This window comes from Lissotriton vulgaris, chromosome 7 (assembly GCF_964263255.1).
Source record: "Lissotriton vulgaris chromosome 7, aLisVul1.2, whole genome shotgun sequence".
Classification (NCBI taxonomy): domain Eukaryota; kingdom Metazoa; phylum Chordata; class Amphibia; order Caudata; family Salamandridae; genus Lissotriton; species Lissotriton vulgaris.
Genome location: NC_141695.1, coordinates 112582529 through 112609296, shown reverse-complemented (window position 1 = coordinate 112609296; position 26768 = coordinate 112582529). Strand labels below are relative to the sequence as shown.

The 26768-nt window shown below is 43.0% G+C and overlaps 1 long non-coding RNA gene across 1 annotated transcript in view; it reads left to right on the top strand.

Moving 5' to 3' along the window:
- Nucleotides 1-3627: 3627 nt before the first annotated feature.
- The window catches only part of LOC147700939 (uncharacterized), a 35530-nt gene continuing 12389 nt past the window's right edge, over nt 3628-26768 (top strand). Inside the window, exon 1 of the long non-coding RNA XR_015297146.1 lies at nt 3628-3677. This is a non-coding gene — a long non-coding RNA (uncharacterized LOC147700939). The remainder of the gene's footprint in view (nt 3678-26768) is intronic.

Genomic DNA, 26768 nt, shown 5'->3' with positions numbered 1-26768 from the left:
TTTCTCCTTTTAGTTATAATACTTACTTTTGAGTATGTCTTTCTTGGACTTGTCATTTTCAGGTGTCTGTGGCTTGATTCCTTTTTCCCCTTTCTTCCTTCTATCTTCTTTTAGTATTGTATCTGTGTTTTGAAGATGATAATGTATAATGTAGTTTTTGTTATTTGTTTACCTATTTTATGTTCCTTTTTTTGTTGGTACTAGGTCATGTTATTTGTGAGTTGAATTTAGAATTTTAATGCATTGTTGCAATCTTCGTATATGGTGCTTCCATGTGGCAGAGTGGCGCTTTGCACCTCTGGTAGCATTTTAGGATGCATTTTGATTGTATGTTTTCATATCCTTTTTATACAGTTTTTTTTATTGGGAAAGTGTTTCTGTTCGCTAACTGTTTAAAAGTGTAATTTCATAGGTTGTTTTGTCAGTAGTTTGAATGTTTTCTAACCATTCATAGTAAATGCCTATTTTTAGTTTAATTTCAAATGTATTATATTTTTATGTGTCTATATATCAATATATTCATATATATTATGTGATTCCGAGCATTTTAGTTTATATTATATAAATCATATGAAAAAAGGTGTGCCGGGCGCAAACAATGATAATGCGCCCTATTAGGGTGTATGGGCTGCCCCCAGGACAGCGCATTCATGTGAAAACACGCAGCAGCTGCTCTGTGTTTTCACAGTGCCGGTGGCACCACCTGCACTATTACAGGAGAATAGAGATCCCGTTGCAGGCGGGTGCAGTCAGTGACTGCACCCGCCTGCAAGGTGATGTCTGGGGGTCCATCGGACCACTTTTACCGCCTGCAGAGCGCTGCTCTCAGCAGGTGCACTGACAGAGAACCACCTTTTAAATGATGCACTGTCAATGCATCTCCTGAGGGCTTCTTTGCCTCTGTGCCCGCATCTGTAATATGGCAAGGGTGCAGAGTCAAAGCAATTCCCTCATATGCGTAGGGCATGCCCCTATGCAAATGAGGGAACACCCTCTGAGGGTAGTGCTGGTGCTTTAGGTGTGCCAGCGCTTTCGATATTAGTGAAGGGGATGCACTAGTGTCTGCACCCTTTCTATGATACCAAAGTGCCCCGGGGGTGAGCAAAGGGGGTGTGCAAACGCCTGTTGCGCCCCCAGGGCACTTATTCTAATACGGCCTTAGGTCTGCTTTTGGATCCCAAGTCAGCCCTTGACATTGAGAATTCTTCTAAGTTCAAGATATACTGGAAAACATTTTTTATATTTAATTTTACCTGAATAACCATGAATGAAGTCAGTATCACCCAGGATGCTTCAAAAGGGATAACTTGGAATACCATAACAATTCCACATCCTAAAATGACCAATACATGTATTATCTGTAACTCTGAGCACAAAATGATTGTGAATATATTTCCAACAAACCTGGAATTTTGGCTTAAGTGTTCATGGTGATTGCTCACATTTATGCCAACTCCACAAGATCTAATAAAAGAATGAACTGAAGAAAAGAAAAGAGAAATATTTCAGAGTGATTTTTTAAAATAACTATGAAGTTGGAAAAGAAAGAGATGCCAGTTTTGGATGGTTGGTCAATTTCAAAAGATAAGGGCTGTAACCAGGAAGAGAATGAGGAGGATCAGCAAGATTTTGAAAAACGTGCCACTTAAAATGGTTTGCCCCAGCCTCTTATGTCAAATCTCCACTACAGAGCTTTCTAAAAAATATGCAAGCTTGATCTAAAATCAGCTAATGCTTTTTGGGCCAATGCACCCTCTGAAAGGATAAGTTTTACCCTATAGTCACCGAGTAGAATCCTGGACGGCTGTTGAACCTTTCATCCCCATAATGTTGATAAAGTTTGTACAGTTGTGTTAGGTTTATTATATATCTATCATATAGCACCAAAACATTTTCTATGTGATCGTAGATGCCAGATGGTTGACCTGCCTTGACTCAGCCATTCAATATGGCTAGATGTGGAAAAATGATTCTCCAAACGTCCAGTTCGATAAAATTTTTTATTGCATCTGATTGGAATATTAAACTCCCTCACTCCAAGTTTATTTTCAGAGGCACAAATAATATTTGATGCAGAGATTTGAAGCTAGAAACCAAACTCCTGAACTCTAATGTACCTTCATTATGGAATAATATCATAATTAAAATTAATGGTCGAGACAAAAACTGGAGCGAATGGTCATTGAAAGGAGTGTTCATAGTAAAACAACTAAGGACTAAATAAGAACAAATCTTATGGAGTACACAGAATGTAGATAATATAGAATCTTATTGTTTCCTAAAACTGAAAGGAACTTTGACCAGAACTAAAAATAGTGATCTGAAGCCTTCAATTCGAGATCTCATTTCCAAATTAGGTGAAGGTGGGCGCCTAGTCTGGTTACATCTACCTGATTATAAATATACCAAACTAACCACATCCGCACAAACTAAATCGGAACCATAATTAGATTCAGAGCAAACTGTACTCAATTCGCCAGTAATCTGGGACTCTTCTTCAAAAATAAAACACTCCCTTCAGTAGCTCAAACAAAGAACCACCTTCTCCATAGAAGATATTGAACCACACAACAACTTCATAAATTGAATCACAGAGACAATACCTTATGATGGAACTGTACCCTGGAAATAGATGAGCTTGCTCAAATGTTGTTCTACCATTCGATCCTAAAGACATTCTTATAGGAAATTGATGAGCTTGCTCATATGTTGTTCTACCATTCGATGCTAAAGAAATTCTAAACAAAAATCTTTATATTTATAGATGTGATCCTATACCTCAACCCCTCCTATTGTTTTTCTTATCTTTTTCCCTTTACAGGTGGCTCTAATATTTTGAATACACATGATAATAATCTTTGTGACTTACTTCTCAATGTAAAATAGTTTTTGCAATTGGAAATGTGCTTCAAAATTTTCCTTTCAGAGGAGCGGATGGCATAGCTCTTCGGCAACCCCCCTGAAAGGATCTGTTACATCTGCATTGGATCTTTTATGAATGTCCTTCACAACAAAGCTCAGTTCTTCATTCCTTCCTTTTCCAGTGATTCAAACTGTTTCTTGATTTCTTCCCAAAAATATGAATATTGGAAGGCATGTAACTGTGATCATAAACATATGACCCTGTTCTATCTCTTTACTACTTATCATACTTTCTTTTCTCCGCTCTAATCTCAAAGAGTTGCTGATATATATTTTCTAGATAACATATAAACTCACAGTGTAAGTGGCATATGTTAGCCTTGATTTCTAGAGTCTATTCTTACATTATTATTATTTTTCTCATGTAATAAAATATTTCGAGACAAACAAAAATAAACATCTGTTATATAACACCAAAGATCCTCTAGATGAATGTGTAGTTTAGAAATACATATTTTTCTTTTCTTCTACCATACTCTAACACGTGTTTTGTTAATATTGGACATGCATCTTTAGACAACTAATCTCTTTCATGCAACTGAAACTGCTGTTTCTCAAACATTGTGGTGCCTCCTATATCTCTTCCCTTGTTATTATGACCCCCCTCTTTCTCACTTTCATTCTTTATTTTATTTCAATTCGCTGCGTTATTGCTGAAATTCATTTTTGCACATACCATAAGCTAACCCTTCGTTGTTGTTTTTCAGAGGTCAAATATACAGATCTGAGTGTGAATCTTCAATCCAGGAATGCAGGTGTGTCTTGCTGCTGGCCAGTAACTTAATTATACTATATCACTGTTTATTATGATATTGACATGTCTTTTACGGTGAGGTTTTCCTAACAGTAGTGAGCAAGAGAAAAGCAAAGTTTATCATAAATGTGGCAGTTTCTTTAATTCAGACTCTACAGCTTTCAGTGTTTTTGTGAATATGCTGCAGTAAAAAGAAACTGTCTCCCCTTGGTGTTTGTTTTCTCCATCAGTCCAACATTCTCTACACCCATACAATGAGAATGAGCATCGTTTAGGCTAAAAATTACTTATGATGCAAGCCTCCATTTGAAGCTCTCTGTCAGTGATTATTTAAACCTAATAAGACTTATTATTTGAGCTGCACAATTCCCCCTAAGAAATGTCTCTCCACATACCTTTCTTACATGTTCTGCTCATAAGCGTAGCGCCTCCATGTTCCCTGAGCTCTCCTCCTGGACACTTATTGCCTGTATTGCTTCGTAGCATAAACTCTGGGACAGAACTTGTAATTTACTTGAATTTGTTAGGTGTTCTCCAGTGATAGTGAATGGTCTCTTCTGCCCCTGTATCGGGAACTATCAGTTTAATTTCGATTCAGCCCAAATATTCTCATGGCTTGTCGAAATCTCAGAACAGACTGCTGGAAGAGGTGCCCTCTCCATACAGGCCTCTGAGAGTTTTCTGTAACTCACTTTTTCTTATAGCTTGGTTAGCTTAATTTTTTGTTTGAAACATATCACATTTGGAGGAAACACTGTGTGACACATTCGTGTACCGCTGGCAGGTGGCTTGCTTGGTCAGATACTTAACACCTCAGCTTTCTGTGCTCAGCTAAGGCTGCTGGTGACTTGCCCATGATCAGCAGAGCTCTATATTTGGTGTTTCTGACCACAACTAACACTAAAGTTCCACCTCCGTTCCAGTAAACATTCAATTGTGTGTCTGACAACGGATGGTTTGTCCACAGTAAGCGCATAGGTCACGTTTCAGTTGAGCAAAAGCTTAATTTTTAGATTAACCAATGGAGGACGAGGAAGGATATACAACTTTACACTTTCTGGAAAGGAAGAAGCCTGCAAGCTAAGGTATGTATGTTTCATATATATTTTTTGTTATTCATGCAATCTCTGCAGGGCAGTAAAAATGGACCTCCTGTACCTTGAGATGTGACAGGTCTTACTGTAAACCCGGTAGATCAAGGAGAACCTCTCACCTCCAGTTCTTATCAGTGGGGGCTCCTCCGCTAAGGCAGAGGAGAGTCACCCCACTGCTCGCGGAGCAGTGTAAAAGGAAAAATAAGATGATAATAGCAGAAGTTAATATCATTTTATTTTTAGTATCTAGCAGCTAGGTTAGGGCGGGGCTGGGCTGGGCTCCTGCGACGTAAAGGGAGGGGGAGTGGTTGCTGCATCTTAAGTGCGCATGGCAATTTGGCCTGCCGTCTTGGGCCCGCCAAACCGCTATGTGCACTATGCATGTTCTCCATCAGGCTGTAATTCACAGTCTGGGAGGATAACATTCATAGGCTGTTAGTGCCCGTCTGAGCGCCGAACCACAGTGCTCAGACCAATCACAGGGCTGGTGTCATGGTTACAGCAGCATCGTGATTTTCTTAGGGGAGCCTGGGTTCTTCTGAAAGAGTAGTGGAAGAGAGACGATGAAGGAAAGACGGCGTGCAGAGGTAAGTGACGTTTTCTTTCTCTTTTCCCCTCCTACCACCCCCATTCCGTACCGGCTGCCTCTGGTGCTTATATGCCTTCTGTTACTCTAAGCTCTCCAGGGAGCTCTCAAAACGTGCCCTTGTGGTTAGTATTACTGTTAGCTATGTAGGTTAGACTTCCTTGCACTAGAAGAGTAAGCTTTAATCACTGGAGAGCTGAGGGAATCCTCACATCCTATGCACCTGTAATGAAGGGGCGATATATTTACCCCTATGGTTCCATGACTTGTACCAGCTCTGCTGAGTAGGTAGTTCTCTCATTCATTAAAAGTAAGATACTCAAATCTCTTTGTGGTAGTGAGCCTCTCTTTTCCATGTCAGATGAATCATTTTGTTATCCTTAGCTCTGCCATAGATGAGCCTTCCCACATACCCTTGCCTCTATTACATGGGTGCCCAATGTATGACTAGGAGGGCCAATTCCGTGCCAGAGGTTCAGGATTACTGTTGACTATGCAAAGAGTTCCATTTAGGTTTAATATTATGTACGTTTGTTTCATGCACCTATCCAGAAATTGCAAAAATCACCAATGTTGGCTGCATGTATTTCAGCTTTGTTTAATGTTTGGATCATTGTTTTTTTTTTAATCTGCTGAGGACAGAGACCTGCTGAGCAGACATTGGCCATATTGGCTTTGTTAAATGATGTGTGTTTTACCTCTCAGTACAGCCCTTTCTAATGAAAAACTACCTGTCTCCCTGCCAGTGACTCACACTCGTAATGGAGATCACCAAATATATAGCAAAGCTCATTGTAAGTCATAAGTAAAAGTGCAGGGCACCCATATTGTCAAATCTGGGTTAGTTGTGGAGTATGAGCTGTGTCCTAATCCTCAAAATGAAATAAATGCATTACTGAAAGTTACAGAAACAATTCTCATAGGTTACAGTACAAACAAAATATGGTTCAAACACAACAAGATGATGGACGGAGCGCTGGAACTTTTCAGACTTTCACCCCCAGTCACTATTAGATCTGGGTTAAAATTTAAATATGCTTTATTGAAAGAAAAAGCATACTGAGAATATATCCTGAATATCCTGAGAAATGAATGACATAAATGTGATACAAATATACAAAAAGGAGATTGATATTAACCGTTTTTTCAATAAAGCATAAGCAAGATGAAAGAAAAGGTAGGGACAGAGAAAAGGAAGGAGGAAGAGTGAAAAAGGTATCCGGCTTAAAGTAAGGATTCAAAAAGATATGAAAACAAATGACATAATACAGATCACTGGGATTGATACAAATAAACATTCAGAAAACTGCAAACATTGAAACATTCTTACATTGGTTACAAAATACTTTATAAGTACAAAAGATTCAAATTACTTGTTCAAGGAAGTTTAGGAACTTCTTTAGCAATATTATTAATTGCTTTTCTAAGTGAGCTAGATTTACTAGGAAAAGTTGCCATTGGTGACCATAATTGCTCTAGTTTCATTGCTAATGAAATAGGATAGGCATAAGTTCTGTCCAGCCTGTGATGGAAACAAACAGCACACCATGTTTTATAAGAGACATTTGAAGTGCTCTTCCAATGAGTAGTAAAAGGATGAAATGCGACAGCAAGCAAGAGATCCAATATCTTAGGTGCATCAGACAAGGAAGTCCACTCAGGAGAATGGATACCTAAATATATATTACATTCAAAATAGTAGTTATTTGTTTCCATACTTTTAACCAGAAAATATGAATCTGTGGACAGTGAAATAACATATGTATCACTTTGGAATTTGGTGTTTGACAGGACTAGCAAGTAACTTATTTTATAATTTTTCCCTTCAACAGGGATCTAGGAGTGAGTATTAATCTATTATACATAAAATATAATGTTTGTGTCATGTTTGCTGCTCAAGCTGTGTAATGTAATTTCATACACATCTTATTCAAAAAAACTATTAGGCCAGCTAATGTGGATGTCCTGTTCCCATTGTAGTTGAAGAGCAGATTTACGTCTAACATCAGAGAAACCAATTAGAAATCTCCATGAAGGAACTGGAGCAGAGTGACCGAAGAGCAGCTCAAGTCCACCCTCAAACAGGACACCCACACTGCCGCACCCGACTCCAAACTCTCAGCCAGGGAACTGCACACATGGATCTCTAACTGCGCAAACAAGCTCGCCTGCTACTCAACTCTTAGAGGCAGCTCCCCAGGAAAGCCACCTGGTTCACCACCGACCTCCAGGAAGCCAGGGGCACCTGCCAACACCTCAAGAAGAACTGGAGAAACAGCAAGACACCTGAAAACCACACCGCATACAAGAATGCCCTGACGGAATACCATCAACCCACCAGAACCACCAAAAGAACCTTCATCCACAACAAAATCCTAGCCAACTCCAGCAACTTCAAGGAACTCTTCAGCATCATCCAGGAGTTCACCAAGCCCCCCTGTGATGCCACTGAGATCACTCCTCCCAAGGACCCCTGCGACAAGCTCGGATCCTACTTCCACCTGAAGATCAAAAACCTCTCTGACAATTTCAACAACCAAACACTTGACTCTGCAACCATCATGTCACATGGCAACGCCAACGCCAACCAACCCATAATCTCCTCCTGACGACGAAGAGACCACCTCAACCATGAAAGGCATCCACTCGAGGGCTCCCACAGACCCTTGCCCACCACACATCTACTACAGAGCAGCCACTGCCATCATCACCACCTTTGAGACCAGCACGTTTGACAACAACTGGAAACGCGCAGAAGTCAGACCCCTGCTCAAGCCCTCAGCAGATCCCACAGACCTCAAGAACTACTGACCCATCTCGCTGATCCCCTTTGTGGCAAAAGTCACTGAGAAGACCATCAACGTAGAACTAACAAGGTTTATCGAAGACCACTCCATACTCGACCCTTTGCAATCCGGATTCCATAACAACCACAGCACCAAAACAGCCCTACTCGCCGCTACCGACGACATTCACACCCTCCTCGTCCAAGGCCACACCACAGCCCTGACCCTTCTGGACCTGTCAGCAGCATTCGACAACATCTCCCATGGCACACTCGCCGCCAGACTACATGATGCCGGCATAAAAGGAATGACCCATGACTGGATATGCTCGTTCCTCACTTGGCAGAAGCCAGCCAATCAGTCGGCCACCCTTCCTCTCCGATCCCACGGAAATCAACTGTGGAGTACCCCAGGGATCATCGTTTAGCCCCAACCCTCTTCAACATCTACATGCCCCCCTCACCGCCATTGTCAGACAGCTCCGGCCTCAGCATAGTATCCAATGCTGACGGCACCCAGCTCATCCTCTCCCTCAACAAGGAACCCACCACCACCAGACTCGACTTCCAGGAAGAAATGCAGGACCTCGCATCCTGGATGAGCAACAGCTGCCTGAAGCTCAACTCAAAAAAGACAGAAGTCCTCATCCTCAGAACCTCCCTGTCAGCATGGGACAACACCTGGTGGCCCACCGCCCTCGCCATCCATCCGACCCCCTTAGGCCACGTCAGAAACCTCAGCATCATACTCGACTCCTCCCTCTCCATGAGCCGGCAGATCAACGCAGATGCTTCCAGCTGTTTCAACACCCTCCGCATCCTCAGTAAAACCTTCAAAAGGATCTCCCGAGGCAAGGAAGACAGTAACCCGCGCACTCATAACCAGCAAAGTTTACTACGGAAACCCACTTAACACCGTCATCAACAAGTCTCTACTCCGCAAGCTCCAGATGATACAGAACGCTGCCGCCAGACTCGTCCTCGGCACCCCTCTACACAAGCACATCAGCGAACAGCTACGGAATCTTCACTGGCTCCCCTTCGAGAAGAGAGTCACTTTCAAGATACTCACCCACGCCTACAAATGCCTCCACATCACTGTCCCCTAATACCTCAATGAGAGAACCACCTTCCACACATCCAAAAGAAACCTCCGATCTGCCAACCTTGCCCTCGCCAAAACCCCACACATCCACAGAGCCAAAACAGGGGGAAGAGCCTTCTCCGTCATCGCAGCCAAGACCTGTAACGAGCTCCCGATCGACATCAGACGCGGCCCGTCCCTGAATACCTTCAGGAAGGCTCTTAAGACCTGGCTCTTCGACTGAACGGTACTTCAGACCCACCCACCACATCCCCAGCACCTTGAGACCCTCTCGGGTGAGTAGCGTGCTTACAAACTCCATGATTGATTGATTGATTGGAGGAGGCTTTTGAGTTTGTGTTCAATAGAGTAAGTACATTTGCTTCATGAATCTGCTGTCATTATGTAAGGTTTCAAAAGATTCACGAATAGTGTGATTTAGTTATGCTTAATTGTATGCACAAGATTTAGGTAGTTGGAAGGAAGTCTGAACAGTTTTGAATGGAAGGGTGTGATTCTTAAAGAATGAGGGTTATAGCAAGCCAGGATTTCAGAATATAGTTCTGGTATTAATTTTGAGATCTTTATTATGCCATAAGTATGATATAAAAAGTGTGGTTTTATGTTATGTTATGTTAATTAAGCTTGTAACACATTCAGATACTCCAAAGAGTGTCCTGGCGTGAGTCTTGAAAGTGTGAAGAAGGGCACATTTTGGTGAAAAGAAACAATTTCAGTCTTTTTTTTAAGAGAGTGCAAAGGGCAAATGGCAGAGAATTCCAGGTCAAAGAGGCCCTGAAAGCGACAGTGCTTCCACCCATTCTCTGGAGATGAAAGCACGGAAGGTGTGCTAGGAGCTGAGAGGCTGAGCACACCTGTCTAGCCGTAGGGTAGAACCGGAGCATTTCCTTAGGTAGATTGGACCGTATTCATGCAAGACAGAGTGTGTCAGGACGAGGGCTTTAAACTTGACTCCTTCGACCACAGGCAGCCATTGGAGTATGCGTAGATGTTGTCTTACACTGGTTCTTATCGGGATGTTAAAAAGAAGCCTGGCTGCTACGTTCTGCAGTCTGTTCAGTAGATAGCCCATCACGCCAACGTACAAAGCGTTGGCATAGTCTGTACGAGAGAGTAATTGTTTCCTTGGCCGCCCTAGGCAGGAGCTGGAGACATTTTCTGAGGGATTTAGGTCTCCCAAAGCAATGCCCAACAAGCTTCTTGAGCTGAGTGGGAAAAGACAGGTTCTCTTCAAACCAAATCCCATTTTTTGCGGGTCACCCCACTGAAGCAGGCATGGTATATTCAGCAGGCCAGAGTTCTTCCATAAACTGAGGGAGGAAAGTCCGAAAAAGTAGGATTTCTGATTTATCCTTGTTGCATTTTAATTGTGCAGAGGAGAGCCATTGAAAAACTGCTGTTGGACAGTTTTTTGCTGAAGAAGTGGAGCACTCGTTTTTTTTCCAAGTAAATAGAAGCTGTACATCATCAGCTTATGCAACAGTTTTGGCACCAGCTCTCCAGCCATCTAAATCAGGAGAGTTACATATATGTTAAAAAGAAAGGGGCTCAAAGAGCCCTGAGGCACTCTTGTGTTCACAATCTATGGGGAGGAATAGGAAGGAGGATCCAAACCTGTTCCGTTCAACCCTCCAGGAATTATTTCAACCAACTCAAGGCCAAACCTGAGATTCCTATGACTGCAAGGTGAGCCAGCGACAGGGAATGGGGTACAGTATCAAATGCCGCAGAGATGTCCAACAAAATGAGTGCCGCCCTGCCGCCAGATTTCAGGCATTCTGAAATGGCTTCAGAAATTTCACAAAGAGCCGACTCAGTACTATAAGAGGCTCTTAGGATGGAGTAGGCCAGAGTCTACGGCAAAGTCGGTAAGCTATTTGTGTACTACCAGTTCGCAGACTGTCGCCACACCCGGTAGAAGAGAAATGGGGCGATAAGTCACTGGGTTCAACTGATCCAGCAAGGGTTTTTTTAAGATTGGCAGGTTCTTGGCCTGTTTCCAAGCTGCAGGCACTAGAGCCTCCTGGAGGGACAAGTTGATGACCGTGTTGATCTCTGGGTTGACTTTCTCTGCGACCGAAGCCCACCGCCTAGATCCAAAGGAGTGGGATGGTGAGCCTGATTTCTAGGTTGAGGACCATCAGTGAATCAGGCGGATTTCTAAGAGTCACCTTAGCCAATGGGCAGTAGTCCTGACTCTAGCAATGTTCCAGTTTTTTGCATTGTTGCTCCTGCACTTTGAGCTCAGATGAAAACCAAGGTTTCGTGGGTGGATGCCGGGAATGCCTATGGAGGTACGCAGGAGAAAGGTGCTCCACCGCCCACATGATCCAGCTGGAAAAGCTATTTAGAGCCCCATCCAAGTCCTTAGGGAGGGTTGGCCTTGACCCAGCAAGAGCATGGCTAAAAGTCATAGGGTCAATTTTGGTAGAGGCACGACCTTGACATTACATTTTGTACAGTAACTGGGTCCAGAACATCCTCATCTAGGGAAAGTAGTGTAGTAACATTAAGAAAACCCTGGATAGACATATCCAAAGTCACCACTTCCTTTTCAAAAGTCTCAATAGGTTTAGGATTGGTTTAAAAAAATATTTTTAATTTCAGCTGTCTAATAAATTTAAACAGATCAATCTTTATATCAGTAATATCGTACATCATTTTCAGACATAAATTCATGCCCTTTTTGTAACGCAGAACTATATCATTGGCATGTTCAACCATATCTTTACAGCAAATTACAGCAGACAGCTTTTAGCTGGATAAGTTAACCACTTGCACCCATTCACCTTGATAATCATTCATTGATTGTTTTTGTTCCATGAGCGTTTGTGTATTCTTTCTCTTTCTCTTGTTTGTCTTGCATTGTTCTCCTTGATGCCCATTCTTAATTTTTGCACTTCCCTTAAAAAAGAGCTATAAGGCAAAGCAGTGGAAGGTCTCTCAATGGGATACTAGAGTATCATAGGTTCCCCTTACTCTCTATACTAGACTTACTATTTGATGTTATTTTTAAATAGTACTGTCGCATAGCAATTCAGGAGGGAAATCAATTTTGCTATATTTAGATATCACCTCAGCCCTAATTGTTAACGTTATTTTGCATACTTGGTCCACCTTTCGATAACTAATTACATAGACCAGGAAAAATGTGGAGAATGGATATTTAATGCTACCTTTGCAGCATATATAGGACTGCGGATCCCATTCTTGATGATATATACAATGAAAACTCATCCCCATTTTAAGATGGCGACCATGTATCCTTGGTCCTCAATACTGGTAGGGCGAATAGACTTTGCTGTTATCTTGGATATTTTTCTTTACTTCATATAACCTATAAAGGGATCCAACTACTGCTTTGGGTCTTATTAGACATGAATTTTCTTTGATTCTCTAGACTATCATTACAAGTAGGTGGCCACCTACCATGCTGGTTTCTGATTACACACTTTTTCAGGGCGGGCTTTCTATAGAATTACTAAGGCACACTTTATGATACGCTTGCGAGAAGCCGAATATGTTACATTTAGTACTCTCCGTCGGTAGGATACTAATAATGGAGATGCTTGTCTTTACGTGGTGCCATATGCATACCTTACTCCCCTGATGTCGAGTCTTTCTGGTAACACGGGTTCCCAACTCATGTTATATACTCTCTAGCTATAATTTGGCTGCTAGCATTATACTCTCTAATATTTAAGCACTAACACACTTCTTAATCCTCACTATACGGAAAGTGTACGTCCTGAGTTAAAATATTTTCTACCACGATTGCTGAATTATTATTGAGTTTGGTTTAAATAAGTAGGGCCCGATTCACAGAACTAACGTAAGACAAAATCCTAAACTTACTACGATTTTGGTATTCACAGAAGGCACTTACTCATTTTGGTATTCACAGAAGGCACTTACACATTTTGGTATTCGCAGAAGTTAGAAGTCCTAACTTTAGGACTCCTAAATGCCTTCTGTGAAGACTGAACAGGTCTCTGAACTCAGCTATCATCAGGTAAATTTCACAAGGGCATCCATGCGGTTAGAACATTAATTTGCTACCGCTTCTTGCCTCCTATTGCTAATAGTCCTAATGAGATGCCTTTTATTTAATCCTAGATTACCGATCACATCGTGACTTTGACACGACTTTTGATGGGTCTCACCCACACCGTGATTTAGATACGACTTTGACCACACCACAAGCCTTTTTGAGGTGTGTTTTAGCAAGTCTCTACTCCTTGAGCGGGTAGGCCTTATTCAAGCACGCATATTTAAGCCCAATCAACATGGCATATGTTTATTCCTCCCCAGCGCCTGCCTACTATAGTGGATGAGTTTTTCCCAGTAAGGCTGATATGAAGTAATTACCGGCTCCCCACGACGCACACACATAGGGTAAGCCTCTTTCTTTTGCCCTTAATGGTGCACAATTGATATACCTCAACATACCTGACCAACACTCTCTTTATCCATTAGGTGACTTAACCACCTAATTCCAGGTTGCCCTACACCACCCCAGTCCTGAAGAAGATCCGCACGGCCGAGGCCCCAAGTTTCCCTTGTGCCCTAAGACGAATCGAAACGTCGACGACCCTGATTAGGCCTAGACTTTCTTATGTGACCCTTATTGTGCCAAATTTGGAACTTAATCCTGTAATCATGTAAATAACTTTATTAGCATTGTATCATATGTGGAGCTAGGCTGTATATGACGGTGATTGACAACCGTACATATTGTCCAAAAAGAATACTAAGTTCCTTTTCTTCTATGTCACTGAATTTCCTTCCTTTTCACTGACTCACACTGAGCACTTCTTCCTTACGCACATTCCCCCTCTGTAGCAACCTTTTATCAGTTTCAATATCGAAATAATAATTGACAAATTCACCAAAATCGTTTCATTTCTAATGAAATAGGATAGGCATAAGTTCTGTCCAGCCTGTGATGGAAACAAACAGCACACCATGTTTTATAAGAGACATTTGAAGTGCTCTTCCAATGAGTAGTAAAAGGATGAAATGCGACAGCAAGCAAGAGATCCAGTATCTTAGGTGCATCAGACAAGGAAGTCCACTCAGGAGAATGGATACCTAAATAGATATTACATTAAAAATAGTAGTTATTTGTTTCCATACTTTTAACCAGAAAATATGAATCTGTGGACAGTGAAATAACATATGCATCACTTTGGAATTTGGTGTTTGACTGGACTAGCAAGTAACTAGTTTTATAATTTTACCCTTCAACAGGGATCTAGGAGTGAGTATTAATCTATTATAGATGAAATATAATGTTTGTGTCATGTTTGCTGCTCAAGCTGTGTAATGTAATTTCATACACATCTTATTCAAAAAAACTATTAGGCCAGCTAATGTGGATGTCCTGTTCCCATTGTAGTTGAAGAGCAGATTTACGTCTAACATAAGAGAAACCAATTAGAAATCTCCATGAAGGAACTGGAGAAGAGTGACCGAAGAGCAGCTCAAGTCCACCCTCAAACAGGACACCCACACCGCCGCACCCGACTCCAGACTCGCAGCCAGGGAACTGCACACCTGGATCTCTAACTGTGCAAACAAGCTCGCCGGCTACGCAACTCTTAGAGGCAGCGCCCCAGGAAAGCCACCTGGTTCACCACCGACCTCCAGGAAGCCAGACGCACCTGCCGACCCCTCAAGAAGAACTGGAGAAACAGCAAGACACCTGAAAACCACACCACCTACAAGAATGCCCTGACGGAATACCACCAACCCACCAGAACCACCAAAAGAACTTTCATCCACAACAAAATCCTAGCCAACTCCAGCAACTCCAAGGAACTCTTCAGCATCATCCAGGAGTTCACCAAACCCCCCTGTGAAGCCACTGAGATCACCCCTCCCAGGGATCCCTGCGACAAGCTCGGATCCTACTTCCACCTGAAGATCAAAAACCTCTCTGACAATTTCAACGACCAAACACTTGACTCTTCAACCATCCCGCCACACGGCAATGCCAACGCCAACCAACCCATAATCTCCTCCTGACGACCGAAGAGACCACCTCAACCATGAAAGGCATCCACTCGGGGGCTCCCACAGACCATTGCCCACCACACATCTACTACAGAGCAGCCACTGCCATCATCACCACCTTCGGGACCAGCACGTTTGACGACGAGTGGAAACGCGCAGAAGTCAGACCACTGCTCAAGCCCTTAGCAGATCCAACGGACCTCAAGAACTACCAGCCCATCTCGCTGATCCCCTTCATCGCAAAAGTCACTGAGAAGACCATCAACGTAGAACTAACAAGGTTTATCAAAGACCACTCCATACTCGACCCTTTGCAATCTGGATTCCGCAACAACCACAGCACCAAAACAGCCCTACTCGCCGCCACTGATGACATTCGCACCCTCCTCGACCAAGGCCACACCGCATCCCTGATCCTACTGGACCTGTCAGCAGCATTCAACAACATCTCCCGTGGCACACTCGCCGCCAGACTACACGATGCCGGCATACAAGGAACCACCCTTGACTGGATCCGCTCGTTCCTCAGTTGGCAGAAGCCAACCAATCAGACTTCCACCCTTCCTCTCTGAGCCTACGGAAATCAACTCTGAAGTACCCCAGGGATCATCGTTCAGCTCAACCCTCTTCAACATCTACATGCCCCCCTCAAAGCCATTGTCAGACAGCACAGCCTCAGCATAGTATCCAACGCTGACGTCACCCAGCTGATCCTCTCCCTCACAAAGGAACCCACCACCACCAGACTCAACTTCCGGGAAGAAATGCAGGACCTTGCATCCTGGATGAGCAACAGCTGCCTGAAGCTCAACTCAGAAAAGACAGAAGTCCTCATCCTTGGAACCTCCCTGTCAGCATGGGTCAACACCTGGTGGCCCACCGCCCTCGCCACCCATCTGACACCCACAGGCCACGTCAGAAACCTCGGCATCATACTCGACTCCTCCCTCTCCATGAGCCGACAGATCAACGCAGATGCTTCCAGCTGTTTCAACACCCTCTGCATCCTCCGTAAAACCTTCAAAAGGATCCCCCGAGGCAAGGAAGACAGTAACCCACTCACTCATAACCAGCAGACTTTACTACGGAGACCCACTAAACACCGGCATCAACAATTCTCTGCTCCGCAAGCTCCAAATGATACAGAACACCGCTGCCAGGCTCGTCCTTGGCACCCCTCTACACAAGCACATCAGCCAACACCTACGGAATCTCCACTGGCTCCCCGTCGAGAAGAGAGTCACTTTCAAGATACTCACCCACGCACACAAATGCCTCCACATCACCGTCCCTCAATACCTCAATGAGAAAATCACCTTCCACACACCCAAAAGAAACCTCCGATCCGCCAAACTTGCCCTCGCCGAAACCCCACGCATCCACAGAGCCAGAACAGGGGGAAGAGCCTTCTCCTACATTGTAGCGAAGACCTGGAATGAGCTCCCGATCGACATCAGACACGGCCCCTCCATGAAAACCTTCAGGAAGGCTCTTAAGACATAGCGCTTCGACTGAACGGAACTTCAGACCCTTCCACCCCCTTCCCAGCACCTTGAGACCCTCTCGGATAAGTAGCGCGCTTACAAACTCCCTGATTGATTGATTGATCGGAGGAGTCTTTTGAGTTTGTGTTCCATAGAGTAAGTACATTTGCTTCATGAATACACAATCTGCTGTCATTTTGTAAGGTTTCAAAAAATTCATGAATAGTGTGATTTAGTAATGCTTAATTGTGAGCACAAGATTTAGGTAGTTGGAAGAAGTCTGAACAGTGTTGAATGGAAGAGTGTGATTGTTAACAAAGGAGGGCTTTAGCATGCCAGGATTTCAGAATATAGTTCTGGTATCAATTTCTAGATCTTTATTATGCCATAAGTATGATATCAAAAATGTGGTTTATGTTATGTTATTTAAGCTTGTAACACACTCAGATACTCCAAAGAGTGTCCTGGCGTGAGCCTTGAAAGGGTAAAGAAGGGCCAATTTTGGTGAAGAGAAACAATTTCAGTCTTTTTTTTAAGAGAGTGCAAGGGGCAAATGGCAGAAAATACCAGGCCAAAGAGGCCCTGAAAGCGAAAGAGATACCACCCATTCTCTGGAGATGAAAGCATGAAATGTGGGCTAGGAGCTGAGAGGCTGAGCACAGCTGTCTAGCCGTAACGTAGAACCGGAGCATTTCCTTAGGTATTGGACCGTATTCATGCAAGACAGAGTGTGTCAGGACGAGGGCTTTAAACTTGACTCCTTCGACCACAGGCAGCCATTGGAGTATGCGCAGATGTTGTCTTACGCTGGTTCTTACAGGGATGTTAAAAAGAAGCCTGGCAGCTACGTTCTGCAGTCTGTTCAGTAGATAGCCCGGCAAGCCAACGTACAAAGCGTTGGCATAGTCTATACGACAGAGTAACCGTTTCCTTGGGCACCATAGCAGGAGCAGGAGATATTTTCTGAGGGATTTAGGTCTCCCAAAGCAATGCCCAGCAAGCTTCTTGAGCTAAGTGGGAAAAGACAGGTTCTCTTCAAACCAAATCCCAAGATTTTTTGCGGGTTACCCCGCTGAAGCAGGCCAGAGTTCTTCCCTAAACTGAGGGAGGAAACTCCCAAAAAGTAGAATTTATGATTTATCCTTGTTACATTTTAATTGTGCAGAGGAGAGCCATTGAAAAACTGCTTTCAGACAGTTTTTTGCTGAAGAAGTGGAGCACTCGTTTTTTTCCAAGTAAATAGAAGCTGTACATCATCAGCTTATGCAACAGTTTTGGCACCAGCTCTCCAGCCATCTAAATCAGGAGAGTTACATATATGTTAAAAAGAAAGGGGCTCAAAGAGCCCTGAGGCACTCTTGTGGTCACAATCTGAGGGGAGGAATAGGAAGGAGGATCCAAACCTGTTGCGTTCAACCCTCCAGGAATGATTTCAACCAACTCAAGGCCAAACCTTGGATTTTTATGTCTGCAAGGTGAGCCAGCAACAGGGAATGGGGTACGGTATCAAATGCCGCAGAGATGTCCAACAAAATCAGTGCCGCCCTGCCGCCAGACTCCAGGCATTCCCAAAGGGCTTCAGAAATTTCACGAAGAGCCGAGTACTATAAGAGGCTCTGACCCCGAATTGGGAAGGATGGAGTAGGCCAGAGCCTTCGACGAAGTCGGTAAGCTGTTTGTGTACTACCTTTTCGCAGACTGTCGCCACACCGGGTAGAAGAGAAATGGGGCGATAAGTTACTGGGTTCAACTGATCCAGCAAGGGTTTTTTTTAAGATTGGAAGGATCTTGGCCTGTTTCCAAGCGACAGGGACTAGAGCCTTCTGGAGGGACAAGCTGATGACCATGTTGACCTCTGGGTTGACTGTCTCTGCGACCGAAGCCAGCAGCCTAGATGCACAGGGGTTGGACAGTGAGCCTGATTTCTAGGTCTTGAGGACCAACATTGAATCAGGCAGATCAATAGGTGTGAATGCCACCAGAGGAGGAGATATAAGAGAGGCAGCAGGCGGTACCTCCTGAGGCAAAATCCAAGCTGTGGCGTTGGTGCCTTGGTAAAGGATGCATGGAGAGTTCTAATCTTATCGGTAAAGAAATGTGAGAGTTTCTTGCACCAGGCAGTCAAGGAAGGAAGCGTGATAGGTTCAACTCTTGGATCCAGAAAGCTCTGCACAATGGTAAACATTTCCTTGGAGTTATTTCTGGCCAGATCTATGAAATCTGCATAATAAAGGCTTTCCTAAGAGTCACCTTAGCCAATGAGCAGTAGTCCTGACTCCAACAATGTTCCAGTTTTTTGCATTGTTGCTTCTGCGCTTTGAGCTCAGATGAAAACCAAGGTTTCGAGGGCGAATGCCTGGAATGCCTATGGAGGTACCCAGGAGAGAGGTGCTCCACTGCCCACATGATCCAGCTGGAAAAGCTACTAAGAGCCCCCTCCAAGTCCTTAGGGATGGATGGCCTTGACCCAGCAAGAGCACGGCAAAAAGTTATAGGGTCAATTTTGGCAGAGGCACGACCTTGACATTACATTTTGTACAATAACTGGGTCCAGAACATCCTCATCTAGGGAAAGTAGTGTAGTAACATTAAGAACATCCTGGATAGACATATCCAAAGTCACTACTTCCTGTTCAAAAGTCTCAATAGGCTTAGGATTGGTTTAAAAAAATATTTTTCATTTCAGCTGTCTAATAAATTTAGGACTCCTAAATGCCTTCTGTGAATACCGAAAGCCTTAAAATTAGGATTTTTCTCAGAAGGCATTTAGGAGTCCTAAAGTTAGGAGTCCTAACTTAACTACTACTAAACTGAAAAAACTCCTAATTTGAAGACTTTCAGTATTCACAGAAGGCATTTAGGAGTCCCAAAGTTAGGACTCCTAACTTCTGTGATTACCAAAATGAGTAAGTGCCTTCTGTGAATACCAAAATGGCAGTAAGTTTAGGATTTTGTCTTAAGTTAGATCTGTGAATCAGGCCCTATGACGACTATGATTTAGTGCTTATATCACGTAACCTCTTATTTGAGTAGCATCATGTATTTTAGGATGCAAGATTTAGACTAATAAATACAACAGCATTGTTGGTTCACTTATTTTTATGGCACGGCTAACGGTTTTGCGCAACCTAGATAGTTTGTTATCTTTCATTTTTACTCATATACTTTGGGCATTGATAAGATTCTTTACATGTGTGGCCGGATATCTTGACAATCATGTTTTTGCCTCCTTTATTGGATTTTAGACATACTTACCATGTACCCATATTTGGAACAAAAGTGGATATGGGTATACGTACACTTCAATATTTCCTAATATTTCATCTGGGCCTCAGATGGAATATGATTTTGACATGTTTTCTTTTCTTACTTAGGTTACACATATTTTAATTTGGGAATATTATTCTCTGAAGTCTTTCTCGATATTGTAGACAATTTGGTGAGCCTAAGATTTATACAGAATCAGTATGGTTTATGGAATCACTAGGGTGATGGCTCTTAGTGTATCTCTTTTTACTATGGATACCTGACTCCTTTATCTTTGCACACTAGGGGCCCGATGTAGGTCGCCAATTACCGGTCGGCCGTTACCGACCGGTATTTGGGATCTGACATGTAGGTAGGCTTAATTTACAGAATCTGTATATTTACCGATTCGGTAAATTTACCGATTCTGTAAAATACCGAATCGGTAAATACAGATGTAGGTGGCACTGAAAACAGTGCCACAGGCCATTACCGATTCGTTATTTACCATGTAATACTATTACATGGTAAATAACGAATTCCAGTGTACATGCACATCTGTGCATGTACACCTGTGCCATGTGGCACACACACATGCCCTAAGGGCATGTATGTGTGTCACATGGCACACAAGGCAAAATCAGGGGTGCAACAGGGTGTCAAAGTGACACCCTGTCACCCTTGCAAAGTCGGTAATTTTACCGAATCGGTATTTACCGATTCGGTTTACCGATTCGGTTTACCGATTCGGTAATTGACATTGATTCCTGTGAGCCTGTAGGCCCAAAGGAATCAATGGCAATTACCGAATCGGTAAATACCGATTCGGTAATTACCGAATCATATAGATTCGGTAAAACTTACCGATGTTTTACCTACATCTGATTTACCGAATCTAGAATACCGAATCGGTAAAATTCGGTATTCTAGAGTCGGTAAATCAGATTTACCTACATCTAGGCCTTGCTTTCTTGCATTTTGGGGACTGTTTTCACTTAGACATAGTTTTAAACTTCTCTCTCCCTGCCACCTTCTCATATTCTCTATTCTCTTTATCCTTGGAAGACCGTTTATAATTTCTGGGTCTTTATACTGATGGTCTTTTTTGGTACTTTACTAACTTTAATATAATTGTAATCAAAACGTTACTGGGTGCATATATGTTTTTGTTGTTGTTGTAGCCCTGAGGAAGTTGGTGCATGATGACCAAATAATGAAACGTGTTGGCTACGTCTATTGATTACGACCATCACCAGGTTATGACGGTAACAACTAACAGTATTACCAACTGTAAATCAGCTGTTCTAGATTTGATTGGCAGGATATATGCGATGACTACTTAAAAATAAAGAAGAAGAATTGGACTATCATACCTTTCGACCTCTGAAACATTATTATCATTGTTTGCTCTGGATTAAGACTGATTATTGCTTTAGTTTTTGGGACCTTCAGTCCTTCAGTCCACAGAAATATTTGGGAACATGGCTGGCCATTTCCCCTTTTTACTTTGAGCACACTACAATACTTTTCAGTGAGCTAATTGTTCTTATGGTTATGCGCAGACCCTAACCCAGCCCCACGTTTTAGAAGTAGAACTCAGTCAGGCCCAAAACAGAAGATATTTTACATTCTAATAATGCCATTATGTACCAAGAAATCCCTGATTGATCTGCTTTTGCAATATGTGATCAGTGGTTGTCTGTCATACTATTGCACATCCCATTATCACATTTAATATTGTTCCAGTTTTTAAAAGTTACTTACAGTACATAGTATCAGAAGCAACAGTAAAAAACACACATTCAATCAGGTTTTTACTCTTAACTTTATCTTCAATTCAAAATATACAGCATTGCTATGAGATGACCAGATTTAACCTACATCTCCTACCACTCATAGTAGGTTACCCAGAGAACTGTTCTACCTTACCAGGTCTGAGTCTCTGTCCTTGTAATGGGATTTCCTACCAATATAATTTATACATCATGCTCTTTTGCACACTTTACGATATTCCTTGAAGAAAAGGTTTAGTTCCCTATTTAATGTTTTTTTTAATTTAGACAGAGTAGACCAGCCTTATTGTCTTTACAAAAAATACATAACCCTCTGATATGCCTTGCCAAGGCCTCTTTTATTTGTCAGGTTCCTAAACTTTGGAAATGTGTATTTTTAATGTGATAACATGATTCAGGCATTTTAATATATTAATGTTTGTTAAAGATAAGAGCTATAACATTCCATTGTATTTTTGTCCTTTTAGCGAATAAAGTGTATCTTACATGACTTGCCTGTTAACCATTTTGCTTCCTTATTGTTTAATATCGCTGGCCCTTTCCATCCACTAGAACGATGAATGTTGACCGGGTTTAATGTTTTAAAATATGAACATAATTAAGGGCTGTTGGACCTGGCCCTCTCTGCTCGCTGACCCCAGGAAGTTTGCTGAAGAGGCAGACCTCTGGGTCAGCATCAGAGTGTCCAAAAAGGTACCTGGGAATGACCCCAAGAGGTTGCTTCGGGTCCCCCCCCTGCAGAGTGAGGAAAGAGTAAGGGAAACCCAGACAAGTCTTGTGGTAAGAAGGAAGGAAAGGGTTCCTATGTCATTCTGGAAAGAAGGAGGGAGGTTCTGGTGGGTGGTGGCCCAGGGCACCCCATCTCCAGCACCGCTGCTTTGATTGTTCCCAGCTAGGCAGGGGGACTCTGTCTGTCCAAAGAAACCAGCTACTGGTGGAAATTCTACAGGGCTAGCCAATATGGCATTTGGGGTAGGTTGTCCCCAGAGGCAGGAGATAGATCAGCCTGAATATCCCTTAGTTGAGGGTGGTCTCAGTGGGTAGACTGGAGATCCTTGAAGGCAGAAGTCATCACTTCCACTAGGTCAAGGTGAATGGGGTCCCTGTCACTTGTCTGAGGAACGCCAGGCCAGCCATTCCAGGGTATTGGTCAGGTACATAGGGTAAACCAGGTACAAGGGCAGGTCTTTGTCTGCCCCATTGCCCTGTTTTCCCTGGAGTGAGGTGGGGAGCTGACCCAGACATGGGTCATAGTTTGTTCCCTGATGCCCATTGACTGTATTCTGGGGAATGATTTGCCGCCGGTGATGGAAGAGCTAGGAGGTGAGTCCCACCAGGGTGCACTAAAAGCTCAGACATCTGGGTGTACCACTTCCAAATGGAGGATACTAAGCCCAGATGGAGGGGCAAGGGGAAGAAGGACTCACCCCTGAATTGTACTCAGCCTCAGGGTACAGATCCTGGGCTTAGTGACCAGTCTCAGGCTACCACCCCTGGACTGAAGGGAAGGAGAGTGGAAAAAGGGTGCCTAACAACTGTGGCTGTTGCCCCCCACTCTGAGAATCTTCAGAGGTCAGAGATCACAGGGAGGACTGGGACTTGGCTCTTGACACTGGTAGCGGTCTGCGACCTCTGTTGGTTTATGTCCTTTTAGGGAGAGTTTTCCTTAGGTTGTGGACAGAAGCCTGATCCAAGGTATGGAATGGCCACATCACTTTGTTGGCCATGGTGGTATATCTGCCTACTGGGATGCATCTGTGAGCTAATTAAGGCTAGGTGCTGCACAGATGGCATCCACAGGTGAGGAGAAGGGCTTCCCATGGGTGAGTTCAGTGGCTCAGGAGAGTGTAGACAGAGGGATCCAACTGCATTTAAAGGGGCATAGATCTGACACACGCCTCTGCAGTAGAGAGCCAGTGTCCATGTTCTATTGTCTAAACGGGGAAGTCCATCAAGGTACATCTCCCCTCGCTTTAGGGTGGAGGGGTCATCCCCCAAACATTTTGCCATTTCCCCTCCACATTTTTACTGAATTTGTTTCTGTTGGCCTTAGGACTCTGTGCACTTTACCACTGCTAACCAGTGCTAAAAAGCTTGCCTTCATTTCCCTAAACATGGCTTGATTGGCATATACATAATTAGCAGATTTTATTTATATGCATGTCCCTTATGGTATACGTATTGTGTCACCCACTTAAGTAGCACCTTAAAACATGTCCCTAGCCTGCCATTAAAGCCTGAATAAAGTTTCACATTGCCATGTTGACTTGGCATTTAAAACCTCCTTGCCAAGCCTTAAACTCCCCTTTTAATACTGATACACAACTATTACTGTAGGCCCTAGGTAGCCCACAGGACAGAGTGCTGTGTAATTTAAAGGCTGGACTTTTACTTTACGTTTTACTTGTCCTGGTAGTGAAAAAAAACTCCCAAATTTGTTTTTCAATATTGTGCGGCCTACCCCTTTCATAGGATAATATTGGGGATTCCATATTACTTTCAATAAGCTGTAATTCCTTACTTGAGAGAAGGTAGATATATGTTGTTTGCTACCAATGAAACTGTAATGATAAACCCACTTTAATCGTAAAGCTGGATTCTTCACTACAATACTGAAAATGCCACTTTTAGTAACTTGCCATTTTCCTGCCCTTAGCCCTCTGTGCCTGCAGCTTGTCTTGGGTTACATGAATGGATGTAGCTGACAGTTAGACTTTGTAAATTCCTCCTAGACAGTCAGTCATACAATTGTTGGTTTGGTGTGCCTCAATGGGCCATCAACTGGCAAGATGGAGGGGTGGAGCTGAGCAGAGCCCTACTTGCACCTCAATATGCTGTGTTCTTTCTACTCAGAAAAAGCTTAACAACCCTGTATTGTCACTGCAGCCAGCTTGGAGCCAGGGCATGGTTGTAAGGGAATTCCATGCACTTTAAAGAATCTTTCCAGAAACTTCTCCCACTTTCCAGAAGAATGGTCCCAGGACATAAAAATAAGACCTTCAGACCCACTCTTCAGTTCACTACTGGACTCTAAAAGGACTGTCTGATGCTGTGATCTGCTGTACACTCAGCAAGAATGCAGCTGCACCTGGAAAGACTGTTTTGCTAACTCAAGCCTGTCTTGAGTTCTCAGAGGCCAGCCCTGCTGCTGAGCCCTGCATCTTCACCTGCACCTAGGGTTGCCAGAAGTGGCTCCAAGTGATACTTTGCTGCCTTCTGTTCAGAGCCACAGGAAAATATCAGACTCCCACCATCTTGAATCCACACCTGGACCTAGCCTGTGTGAGTCCTGAACCCCCAAGAGATCTCTATCCATTCCAGGACCCTCAGTTGTTGTGCTAAAGGTGCCCACTGGCCACTTTTTAAAACTGAGGACTTTGACAAAATGTAGCCAAAATGTGCTCTGAGAACCAGGAGAAGACCTGGACCAACCTGTTGGCCTATCTGCTCGAGGTGCATCACCGGTCAGATTGACTTGGCAGCTTCTCGACTACGTTCTTCTCTGCAGCAGCAAATTCATTTCAGCGCTCCGTCGCCAAAGGGGCATATGACCTTGTGGAACTGTTATTGGCTACATCCCTCTGCTTTGCCTTCCTCATTGCTTCTAAGTTAAGCCTGACTGCTTTTTGTGCCAAACCACCCAGGGCTAAACACAGGTTAATTTAGTGACTTTTTGTAGTTTATCCTGCAATGGATTGGGGCTGTTGCTTGACCAGGACTCACACCCCAGTCTCCTAACAATCCAATTTCTCACAATGGCTTCTTCACAAATGCACATTCGCCAAATAAAGAAAGAATTGTACTCATTTTGTGCCAACATGTTCTTTACATGCTGCAAATTTCACAATGATAGTAACACTTTTCTCAACTTCCTGACATGAGTAAGCAAAAAAGACAATTTCAGAATAATGTAGTTTGTATATGTTGTATTTATATGCAATTGTATTTATCTAAATAATAAGTGAAATTTCTTAACCATTGCTTAAATTGCGTTTATATATTGAGCTAAATTGTTAACAATTATCTAATTGTTTTAGCAAACTTACACAAAACATTTCTCCCTGGCGTTTATTTTTAAAAGTCAAAAATAAGAGGTTTTGATAGTTACCTACATTACCTTTCATTTCCTTCACATAAATGGTTTGTGAATTCGACATGTTTTTTTTTTTTAATGAACTGATCGAGTAACATTGCCTATGTTTCTTACTGGTGTAACGTGAAGTTTAGCACTGGTACTGTGGCCCTCAGATTATGGGGCATATTATCAAGGGGGTTTATCTCCGCTTTTTTGGCTTTAAAAGCCAAAAAAGCGGAGATAAAATTATCTCCCTATTACCTAGTTGTCGCTGACACCAGTTAGCGACAGCTAGTAGGAGATAGCGACCATCTTGGGCCCCACTTTGCATGTCAGTGATATTTATCACTAATGACATGCAAAGTGGGCGTGCCAAGATGTTAGCGACTGAAAACAGTCGCTAACATCGCTATCTCCTATTACCAACTTTTGGAGATATTCGCGCTAAGCGCGAATATCTCCAAAAGCTAACACCTGCCCTGAGCAGTTCTTAGCAATGTTATCCAATGGGAGGTGGATAACATGGCTAAGAGCATTAGCTCGGTAATGCATGAATATCGCTGACTTTTCAGCGATATTCATGCATTGCGGCGATTTTTATCGCATTTGCGATAAACCTTGGTAATACCAAGGTTTATTTGCGGTAAAAATCGCCTCAGCGCAGCGGTTAATTTTTGTCTCTAACCAAGCAATAGCGATAATTATCGCTATTGCTTGGTAATATGCCCCTATATTTTGTAATATGTGATTGTTCAAGCCCACACATTGGTTCAGAGACAGTTTATTGGTGGATTTGAAATATATATTTTGTTTACATGTAAAATTGCTGCCTGTTTGTATTAGTGAACAAATTCAATATCTACTTGAAAACCAAAAACGTGCTTACTAAGTCAAAAATGACTTTCAACG